Source organism: Etheostoma spectabile, chromosome 16 (genome assembly GCF_008692095.1).
Source record: "Etheostoma spectabile isolate EspeVRDwgs_2016 chromosome 16, UIUC_Espe_1.0, whole genome shotgun sequence".
Classification (NCBI taxonomy): Eukaryota; Metazoa; Chordata; class Actinopteri; order Perciformes; family Percidae; genus Etheostoma; species Etheostoma spectabile.
In genome coordinates this window covers 16,420,588-16,430,425 of record NC_045748.1, presented here as the reverse complement: position 1 = coordinate 16,430,425, position 9,838 = coordinate 16,420,588, and the positions used below count along the sequence as shown (strand labels likewise).

The following is a 9,838-nucleotide window of genomic DNA, read 5'->3' as shown; positions in this document are numbered from 1 at the left end:
ACACACACACACACACACACACACACACACACACACACACACACACACACGCAAATGCCCCCCTTTTCCCCTCTAGCAAACATTTACGCATAGTGGGATATCAGTGGACATTCCTGTAGATATGTGCATTCCAATTGGTACTCTCAGAGACGCGCAAGCCCGCATCTAGAAAAAAACTTTGATTTCACAGTTTTGTGTTTTCCATGCAGATATTGCTTTTGATTTGGGAGCTGATTACCCAGCAAATAATGTGCTCTCCCAACCTTCAAAAACGAACATGTTTCAATTGCTGGATTTTAAGTTCAGTCTCCTATTGTACCAGGATGCTCTGGGATGAGGAAACTTTCTAAAGCCTGATTTGCTCTGTAGTGCTTGTAGACAGGGATTCTTTCTGTTGAAATTCAAGCCTGCGTTAATCCTTTTCAACACACGTGTGTGTGTGTGTGTGTGTGAGAGAGAGTACAGAGTCCATGCACCCTCCATCCAGGATTTGAATGAACTGGAATTTCACCCTTCTGTTTTTAGCGACTTACAAAATTATTTACAGCAGGATGCTCTGTATTGCATCATGAATGAAAGAAGGACAAAAAGACAATGCCCCAAACGCACAGAGAAAATGTAGTCATATGGAAATAAGTTACTATACAAATAGTTTTTTTTCAAAAAAACAAAAACATTTATAAATGTAAGCTGTGGACTGTACTTTTAACTGGGTGCCTCTGTCATTTGGGGGAAAACAGAAGCAAGATGGAAAAATGTATTGTTCCTTAAAGGAACACGCCACCGTTTGTTGAAATAGGGCTTATCATGGTGTCCCCTAGCTGTAGATAAGTGGCCCAACGTATTTTTTTGTCTCAGTGCTTGCATTGTTTTAGCCCGGTGCAACACCGGCAGTTCCACCGCTAGTTAGCTTAACATAGTGAATAGAATCCTATGTTGCCAGTTAGCATGTTGTGAGTAAAAGTGATCCAACAAAAACAACCTAATTAGTTCTTGTGGCGTACAAATAGCAGTGGAGATTAAGACTAGATGATTTCCTAGGCAGATATTGATTTGGGACTACATTGGGTGGAAGCACAGCCAAAGCACTGCTACATGGGCGCAGAGATCACGCATCTCATGATTACTGTAAACATGACGCATGGTGATTGGCTCACTTTTAGTCACAACGTGCTAACCAGCAACATAGGATTCCATTCACTACGCTAAGCTAACTAGCGGTGGCGCCGCCGCTGTTGCACCATGCTAAAACAATGCATACATTGAGACAGAAAATGCGTTGGTCCACCTATCTACAGCTATAGGTTAGACTGTGATAAGCCTTATTTCAACCAACGGTGGTGGGTTCCTTTAAGCCTTTTAATGGTTTCATTCTTGTTCTCCACAAGGAGAATCCTGCTCATACACATTTCTCCCTATTCTTCTCTTAGTCTTCTCTCTTCAACCACTGTAGGAATTTGCACGCTCAAATATCCTCTCTCTCATAGCAAACGCTATTTTCTCTCTCTTTGTCTGTCCCTCTCATTTTCTTTCCCTCCCCCACCTGTGGTGGTGCATGCTGACAGCCCTGTCAGGGACTTGGGATGTTTATAGATGGACGGTAAAGGTGTGTGTGTGTGTGTGCGTGTACATGTGTGTGCGTGCTTTTACTGGAAGGATCACACTGTCATAGAGATGAGAGGCCTTTTCCTAGTCTACTGTACATCTGTTTGCTATGTGTATTTGTATCAGTTAAGATGCCACATGTTTGTGTGTATTCATGTCAGTCTCAGGGGGCAAGGATCCAAAACCACCATCAGAAGCTGGTTAAGAGCTTTTTAACTGTCACTTACACAAAGCTGGAACATACATTTTCTAGTTACACATATGCTAAATTCCAAAGTATTGCAACCTTGAGAGTAAAAACACTTGAAGACTGAATACATATAATACATCGGGTACTTGTAAGAGAAATTGAGTTGTGGTGGTCATAAGATACAGACAAAAGCTTGAGCTGGGATCTTGTATCAGCTCGGGGGAAAATCAGGTGTCACAGTGGAGTGAGCTCAATAGTTCTTCCTGTCAGTATGTTTACCATATACTGGCTTTCGGAAGTAGGGCCTATTAATAAATTTGTTCTGGCTTGAATAGTTTTCAAAAGACCAGCTTTGCCCGGTCCTCATTCAAGTCCACTCATCAGTTAAAAAAACAAATGAATTGTGACAACTCCACTTCCGCTCTGTGCCCTCTCCAGACCGTTGTGTCACTAAGGGCGGGGTTTGGGGGCACGGCTTGGCTCACACCCGAGCTTGACACCCACTCAGGACATCTTGAATTGAGACGTGAAGGCGCGGTGTCACTGACGCTATTGGGATTTGTGAGTGCATAGTAAAAAGTCTGTATCGGCTGTCACAGGGTTTTGTGGTGGCCGAGGGAAGCCAAGTCAAAGTGCTTCCTAAGGATGTCAAGGGGGACGCACCCTTTGGCCTACAGCGCATCAATCTTATGCAACTGTCATCTTCTCCCAGTGGTCCATTGATGCTGTCAGAGGAGGGTGAGAGGCAGGGACTCGCTGCATCGTGTATTTATTCTTTGTTTGTTGTTGAGTGATGATTGAAAGTGACAGGAGAATGGTAAAGTCTGGAGGAAGATAGAAAAACACAGGGTGATACTTAAAGGCTTAAAGTGTCAACACACTGCAACTATCAAGCATGGCTCTTGACCTTGATCTACATGAAGAATCAGCCTCTGGCTTTGGGACACTGATATCAACCATGAAACTGATCTAAAGTTAAATGCTATTATTTAAAGTCAGCTAAAATCTGTATTCGTTGAAAGAAATGCAATAAGAAATCTGAATATGGATAAATATTCTCCACCGCAACCAACTCATTACAGGATATTACAGGATAACATGCAGTTATGTCTTGCCTAAATATGATCAGTTGGAAGTGACTTGCCCATGCGTGTAGTCTGGTGTGTATCGTTTCTGTTTAACATAATCTCATTATTCTTTTATACAGTAGAGCAGGGGTGGGGTTGGCCGCTGCATTACAGTGGCTTATCCCACTAAGCAAATGCTAATGAATCTGCATATTTGGGTTGATTTGGGTGACCTGAATTCAGTTGTCTGGAAGATTTGTCTCCTTGTTCTGGGGCAGTATTTGTTGCTTTGTCAGCAACAGCATTGGTTTCTTTTTTTTTCTTTTTTTTACTGACATTTTTTATCTTTATTAATTTAAAGATACAATAATAGTTTCTTTTTGGGATGAAGAGATAATTCGCCACTGATTTCCTGTTTAAAAAGTACCAGTAGCAAGTCACAAACTGAACTATAGCCAAAGCAAAGTAAATATGTAAGCCCATGTTTTTCACTCAAAGAGAGTTGGATTGTAGTGGACTGTGGGAATAAAGCTTGTATACTTATGCAGGGGGAATGTATTCAGCCTTGTTGTAAAGGTTTTCATTTTGCTCAGGGAAGCAGTCTAAGGGAACAGACTGGAAAGTGTTGTGAATGGAGGACCAACCATCTGTCACAATGGCAATAAGATTTCTGCTTTCCCTCCCATTTCACTTATGAAATCTTGTTTTCACACACTGAAAACAAAAGCAAAATAATTTTCCATTTTACTGTTCTGTTGCTGCTGATACAGATTATTCCCTAAAGTCTTTGTTCTTATGTTAATTCATTGGTGATGCATAACTCCAGCGCTGCTGACGCTGTACAGACTTTTTAAAGGCCCTGAAGGCCTATTTTCTCAATACTCATATTTTTGTGAGCAATGTCAAAGTGTAAACAATTTTAGTTAGTAGTAATCAAAAAGATTAATTGAGAAAATGATCTGCATATTACTTCATTATGAAAACAATTGTCCGATGCAGACCTAGGAGAAATACTTCTGTAAACAAGTTTTCAGGGTTTTTTAATGGTCCAATGGCATGCAAATTTCACTTTGACATTTTTTAACATGAATGAGTTCCCCCAGCCTGTGGTCCCCCAGTGGCTAGAAATGGCGAGAGGTGTAAACCTCTACCTTTTGAGAAAAAGATGGGCCAATCTGGGATCTTGCCCCTTATGAGGTTATAAGGAGCAAGGTTACCTCCCCTTTCTCTGCTTTGCCCGCCCAGAGAATGCCCGCCCATGAGAAAGAGACAGCATGGCTCTGCAAACGAGCAAAGTGGCAGTTGTCAAGGCCACACCCCCAGCCTCCACTTTGCCCCCCCCATACTAAGGAAAGATCATTTTAGAACTGGCTTTAGTGGCTGTAATTCTGCACCAAGGCTGGATTTTGGGAAAGAGCTTTCCGATATGGTATTAGGGGACCACTAAGGTCTATATAAAAGCATCCAAAGAGTACCATGTCATGGGACCTTTTTAAGGTAGAGTTCTCTTAAGGACAAGTGGTTTGAATCCACCTGCAGTTGAAAAGAGAAAAGTATTAAAACCTTTTAAGCTCACTAGATGTAAGTGGACATTAATGTATGTAGAAGTTTATTTTAGCCAATGCATAATGCAACATTTCTCAGTAGTCCACTATCAAATTGTTAATCATCAAAATTGTGCTGGACTGGAAAATGGTGATGGGCCACAGCGAACAATCAGTCCTCTGTGGTGGACATAGAAGAGGAAATGAATATAGCAGCTACAGGCCTCAAGGTCCTCCTGATGGTTTTAGCACAAGATAATGTTTATCATTTGGCTGCTCACTATGCATTTGTCCTTGGTTATAAACATTTGCACAGTGTCCTGACAGACATCATATGATATCACCGGGTTGGTTGTCATTGGGTATTTGAGTATATAATTTTGTCCTTCCAAGAATTATCTGCCTCACTTGTGTGTTTGGATGGACAAGTGGTTAATATGTATATACAGCATGTATTTGTGAATGTGGCAGTTTTACTGTGCAATATGTGTTTTCATTGATTCATCATTCTATCTGTCTAACTGTGGTCTAGACAACTAACCACACTTACGCACACACATGCAAAAAACACACACAAACTTCTTCCTCCCTCTTGTAGGCACAAACTACATAACTGTCTTGTCTGATCTTTCTGTCTTCTCCCCCCTCCCTAGCATGAGGATTTTATAATTCTCTCCAGAGGAAGAGCGTCGCATCTTGTAAGGAGCCACAGGTCAGAAACTCTACTCCTCTCACTCCCTCCCCCTTTTATTCTGCGCAGACCGACACCGAGCTGCATGCTTCAACACGAATGCTGCATGCTTCTCCTCCCCTCCCCTGTAACCCCCTTTGGGCTTTTCTCCTTTTTTTTATTCCCCCTGCATGACCACACCTGGGCAATCCACCTATGATTTGATTCTGCTTGGCTTTGGTGCTTGCAATGATACATTTACTTTTTACCAATCATTTTGTTGTTTGCTCTCACCACGTGATTTGGTTTTCCTTCCCTCTAAGTTGTGATCCTCTTTGTTCATATTTGTTTTGAAGCTAGCTGATGGCCTATGTCTTTTTTTTTTTTTTTACCCTATGATGTTCATAGTGACATACATGGTGGTCACATGCCCCGCTGCCTGCGCTCAGTGGCCATTTAGGCAACAAGCTTTGCTCTGCAAATGACTGTTCACTAAACCACTCCCCCAAAAATTGGGTGTCCAATCATATCTTAGCAACCATATTTAAGCACTGCAGACCTGTCCATTTTTGAATTGCTCCAAATGCTGAAGCAGTGTAAATAGCCTCAAAACTCAAGTGTTTGTACGTTTCTTTTTTATCGCCTTTTCAAAGACAAGAACACATGCAGAAGTTTAAGTTATCGATATTTAAGAACTTTTGTAATGGACAATTCTGCTTCCAACCTATAGGGGGACCGAAGCGGGAAAGGTTTTCTAGTGTTGCTTTAACAGTGTGTATTTCTACAATATTTGCATTTCTGGCTAACCTAAGGAGTGTATCTTTAACCAACTACGTTACTTTTTACATTACAAAAGCCCCTCTATGGAGCAACATGTTGACTGAATGAATAGTATGCAATTGTAACAATGTTGGTTGTCTGCAACACTAGGCAACCCACACCAAAACATCTTAACTTGATAAATAGCACTGAAGGTAAAAGAAAAAATAGGTATTTTTGATTTTGGGGTGAACTGTCCCTTTTTAAGTGACCTAGTCTACTTAAATGCCTTAAATTATTTTTACTACCAAGGACGGAAGTGTGCCCCAAATCGGCCTGCCAGATCACATGAAAAACATTTTGATAAGTGTTTTTAAAGTGTCCGGCTTGGCTTTGTGCTGCTGTTCCTTCCCTCTGCTGTGCTGAAACGGTGAAATTAGTGTTTTATCTCCTGGTATGCCAAGTTCAGGAGGACACACTGTTAGTGTTCTGACAGTCTGTGTGTGTGATAGGGTGAGTTTTCACACAGCACTCCAGAGGAGGTTTTTGTTTCTGCCGGGCCAAAATTACCACCATGAAATCAGGGCCCGCTGAGAGAAAAGCAGAAGAGAAAGGAGTCCTCCTTAAAAGCAGAAAGGAGAGGAGGAAATATAGCAGAGTTTTTAGATGTTTACAGCCCTTCAAATGTCCCCTGACTGGTGGGAAAGCTTAGTAACTTTAATTTGAAAGACTTTCTTTGTCTCATCATACTCTTTCACCAAATACACCAAAACATCAGGAAAATGTTTGAAATGTGATGAAAGTCAAACATATCCGATATATTTACAGTATATCCCACGTCAATGAGACTTGAACCCCAGAACTAGAGATTTATTACAATCCGGGAGCTGGAGTCACCTGCCCTTGGCTATTGCTGTTTAAAAACTCCTACCAATGTGATCACCATTCACTAACTTGGAACCGCAGGGCTTTCAGCTGGGGACCACAAGACCTTCAGCTGGGCTTCTGCAGCTTCCCAAAATAGTCCCACATTATACGCCCCAAGGCCCGGCTGGCATCACAGTAGCCTCAAGGAAACTACATCAAGTGAAAGGTTGACTTTACTTTACTATGAGCTGTGGCTTCCATATCACCCCATTTTTGCCAATGCAAATGTCAAGAGTAAAACTTGTCCACTTTTTTTCTCCTTTTAACTAAAAGCAAAAGCGCATGGTCATAATGTTTTCATCTTAGACCACAGAGGCACATTCAGTACTTGGAAGGGGAACACCACGCAGCAATCCTTGATCCTCTAGTTTGCTTACTTCACTACTGCCTGTATTTTATATAGGAACGTTTTTCAGATCTTTCAGCGCCGCGTGACTCGAGGAAAGGGCGTGTTGTTTTTTAAGAGCTTGCCATCGGCATACTAAATATATACTTTACTGGACCTGACCCCTCATTTGCCTTTGCTGTGGCCACTTTAAGTCGACATGCTAGCTCAGCAGGGGCCCTACAACTAGTAATTATATAGAAGGGTTTCCATTTAACATCCCCTGTATAGTGTAGCTTTCACACAAGCTCTTTTCCTCACTAGACATGTTGGATTGTCATTGATGGTTTACCTATATTTTAATTTTACCTACTTCCTTTCAGTATAACCAGAAGTAGTTGCTGTGCCCAGCCTGCACCATAAATGAGCAGCATGTGCCCCTTGTCATCATTCAGCCTAAATGTAGATGTGAATTAAAGAGTCTAGTGGATAATGCCAGTAATCCTTGATCTGGCTTTTTAAAAGTTTTCTTCCCATCTGTCATCCAGTGAGCTCACCATGGATAATGTACCATGACTGCTGCATCAGCTGTCACAGTTTTCAGATGATTTTCTCTGTATGAACAACAGTCCGCCGTGCAGTGCAGGTCGGTCAGCTGTTCACTGGCTTTCAGATGACTTTGTGTTAACATGATGTGGCTTTGACACGGTGGCTTTGCACCTCACGACGGAAGGCTGATGTCTATCTTAAGTGAATTCCAGATGGTTTGGTCATGGACCACAGTTGCAGGCTGAACTGTTGCACGTTGATTTATCCAGACAGCTTGAGAAATTAAGTAAATAAGACTTGAAAGTAAGAGGAACTTTTTCAATTTTACTCCTCCTAGTTGTATAAAGCCTATATCACTTTGTGTCGGTTGGGACTGAAGACTACAGGTTTGAAAACAAAAACAAATCAGGGATTTTGGAGTTAAGGTCACCAGACCCCTGTAGCCCGCTCTTCTTCTCTGTTTGAGGCTAGCAGCTCAAGGATACATTAGCTGCTACTGGCACAATTGTATGCGCTTGTTGCATTGTGGGTAATGTAGGCACCAAATTGTGACTAGGAAGAAGAAAGTGTTGAATATAAGTGGTGGTGGACTGGTAGCTTGAGAGGTGCCAGGTGCTGTCTCTTTCTATGGGCAGCCCCCTCACTCTGACTCTCACTATTTAGTGCATATATGGGTACTGAGCATGTGTGTGTGTAATTCAGGCCTGTGTATAATAACAACAGAGTGAAAACATTGTAATTTCCCCACCTGGGATTAAAAAAGTATTTATTTTAATAAAAATATATCGTCTCTGGTTCTGCTGTATTGATTTTGATTTCCATCCTGAGTCAGAAACGGCTGTATTCACTTTTTTGATGTATGTTTTATTTTTTTTATACAGTATGTTAGGCCAGGCTTTGTCAGTTTCCGTTTTTGGAAACAAAAGTATTGACCGGTTGTCGTGACCGTTCCAGCGCTTTGCCTTGTGAGACACAGTAGGCAATGTAGACTGGTTTAATGCATACTGAAGATGTTTTTTTAAATCGGTACGACATCCCGGTATTTTTGTCATACTGCAGATTTAGCTTTTGTTTGCATGCTGCATACTACATGTTACGTTTTGTCCTAATCAGTACGTACTGCTAGGAGGCGGATTCTAAAACATCCAATGTTCTAGGAGTGCCATGAGGGGCACAACAACTGAGGACAGGCTTTAGCCCTGACCATCAGATGGAAGTGTAATTGTCAGCTGAAGTTGTAATAGCAGTAGCTTAGCCTGTGGTGAGAGTAGGGCTGCACAATTAATCGAATTTTAATCGCGATCACGATTTTGACTTCCCACGATCAAATTTGCGTGATCGAGCGATTATTTTTTTTAAAGCGTCATTTCATAGAACGCTCCGGGTTTTTTGCAAAGCTAATCTACCGCTACTACCGTCTGCTCATGAGCCAGTCAGAGTAGTTCACTGCACCCCATGCATCTTAGCTTCAAGATGTAGACAGTCCCAGAGGACAGAGTAACGGGAGGAAAACTCAACAGATAGCAGTCGGTTATACGTCGGTATCAAGGTTGCCAGTTTGCCAGTAAACGCAACATTTGTCCCGTCTGTTGTTTTTCAGACAACAGCAGTGACCAGTGCTAGTCTGTTAGCTGTTAGCTCTTCTAGGATGCACCGGTGCTAATGTCCTCGCATGCTGTTTATATGGATATGGTTTAATTTTGCGTTACGTGACCCATTTCGTCTGTAAAGCCGTGCCTGTGTGGGATCTCTCCTCTCCTCTCTCTCCTCTTACTCCGCGCCCGGCCACACAGCGCCGGTCCACACTTCTGACATTTGTCTACAGTTTTAATTTTTTATTAACACAACTGTATATTGTTAAATACGAGGGGCAAACCTGTATTTGTACCAGTGTTTCCGTGGTAACTCTGCTATCGCCACGGCGAAGAACACAGCAGAAGTTATTGAATGCAACTAACTTCAGTTGGTAAAGTAACAGCGTGTGAGACGGAGCCTGCTGGACCTGGGCCAGAGATGTGACCCATGGCCAGAATATCATAGTTCATAAAAATGCAGCGCAGTGACGATACAGACGTTTCATACACACGTCGTGTGTATCCGCCATTCGACCCATGCTGGACCCGTTCATGATGAGTCAGCCGTCTCCCTGTGAGTAGTGTCCATCACTCCCTCTCGCAGTTATAAATAGCCTATGTGACAATA

General features: G+C 42.1%; 1 protein-coding gene across 5 annotated transcripts in view; it reads left to right on the top strand.

Annotated features, from left to right (window-relative positions):
* The window catches only part of sema4d (sema domain, immunoglobulin domain (Ig), transmembrane domain (TM) and short cytoplasmic domain, (semaphorin) 4D), a gene marked incomplete at its 5' end in the record, with an annotated part of 42,385 nt that overhangs the window by 13,630 nt on the left and 18,917 nt on the right, over nt 1–9,838 (top strand). The window contains 1 exon segment of one of the 5 annotated variants that reach the window (XM_032539901.1): nt 5,060–5,118. 5 annotated transcript variants of the gene reach the window in all.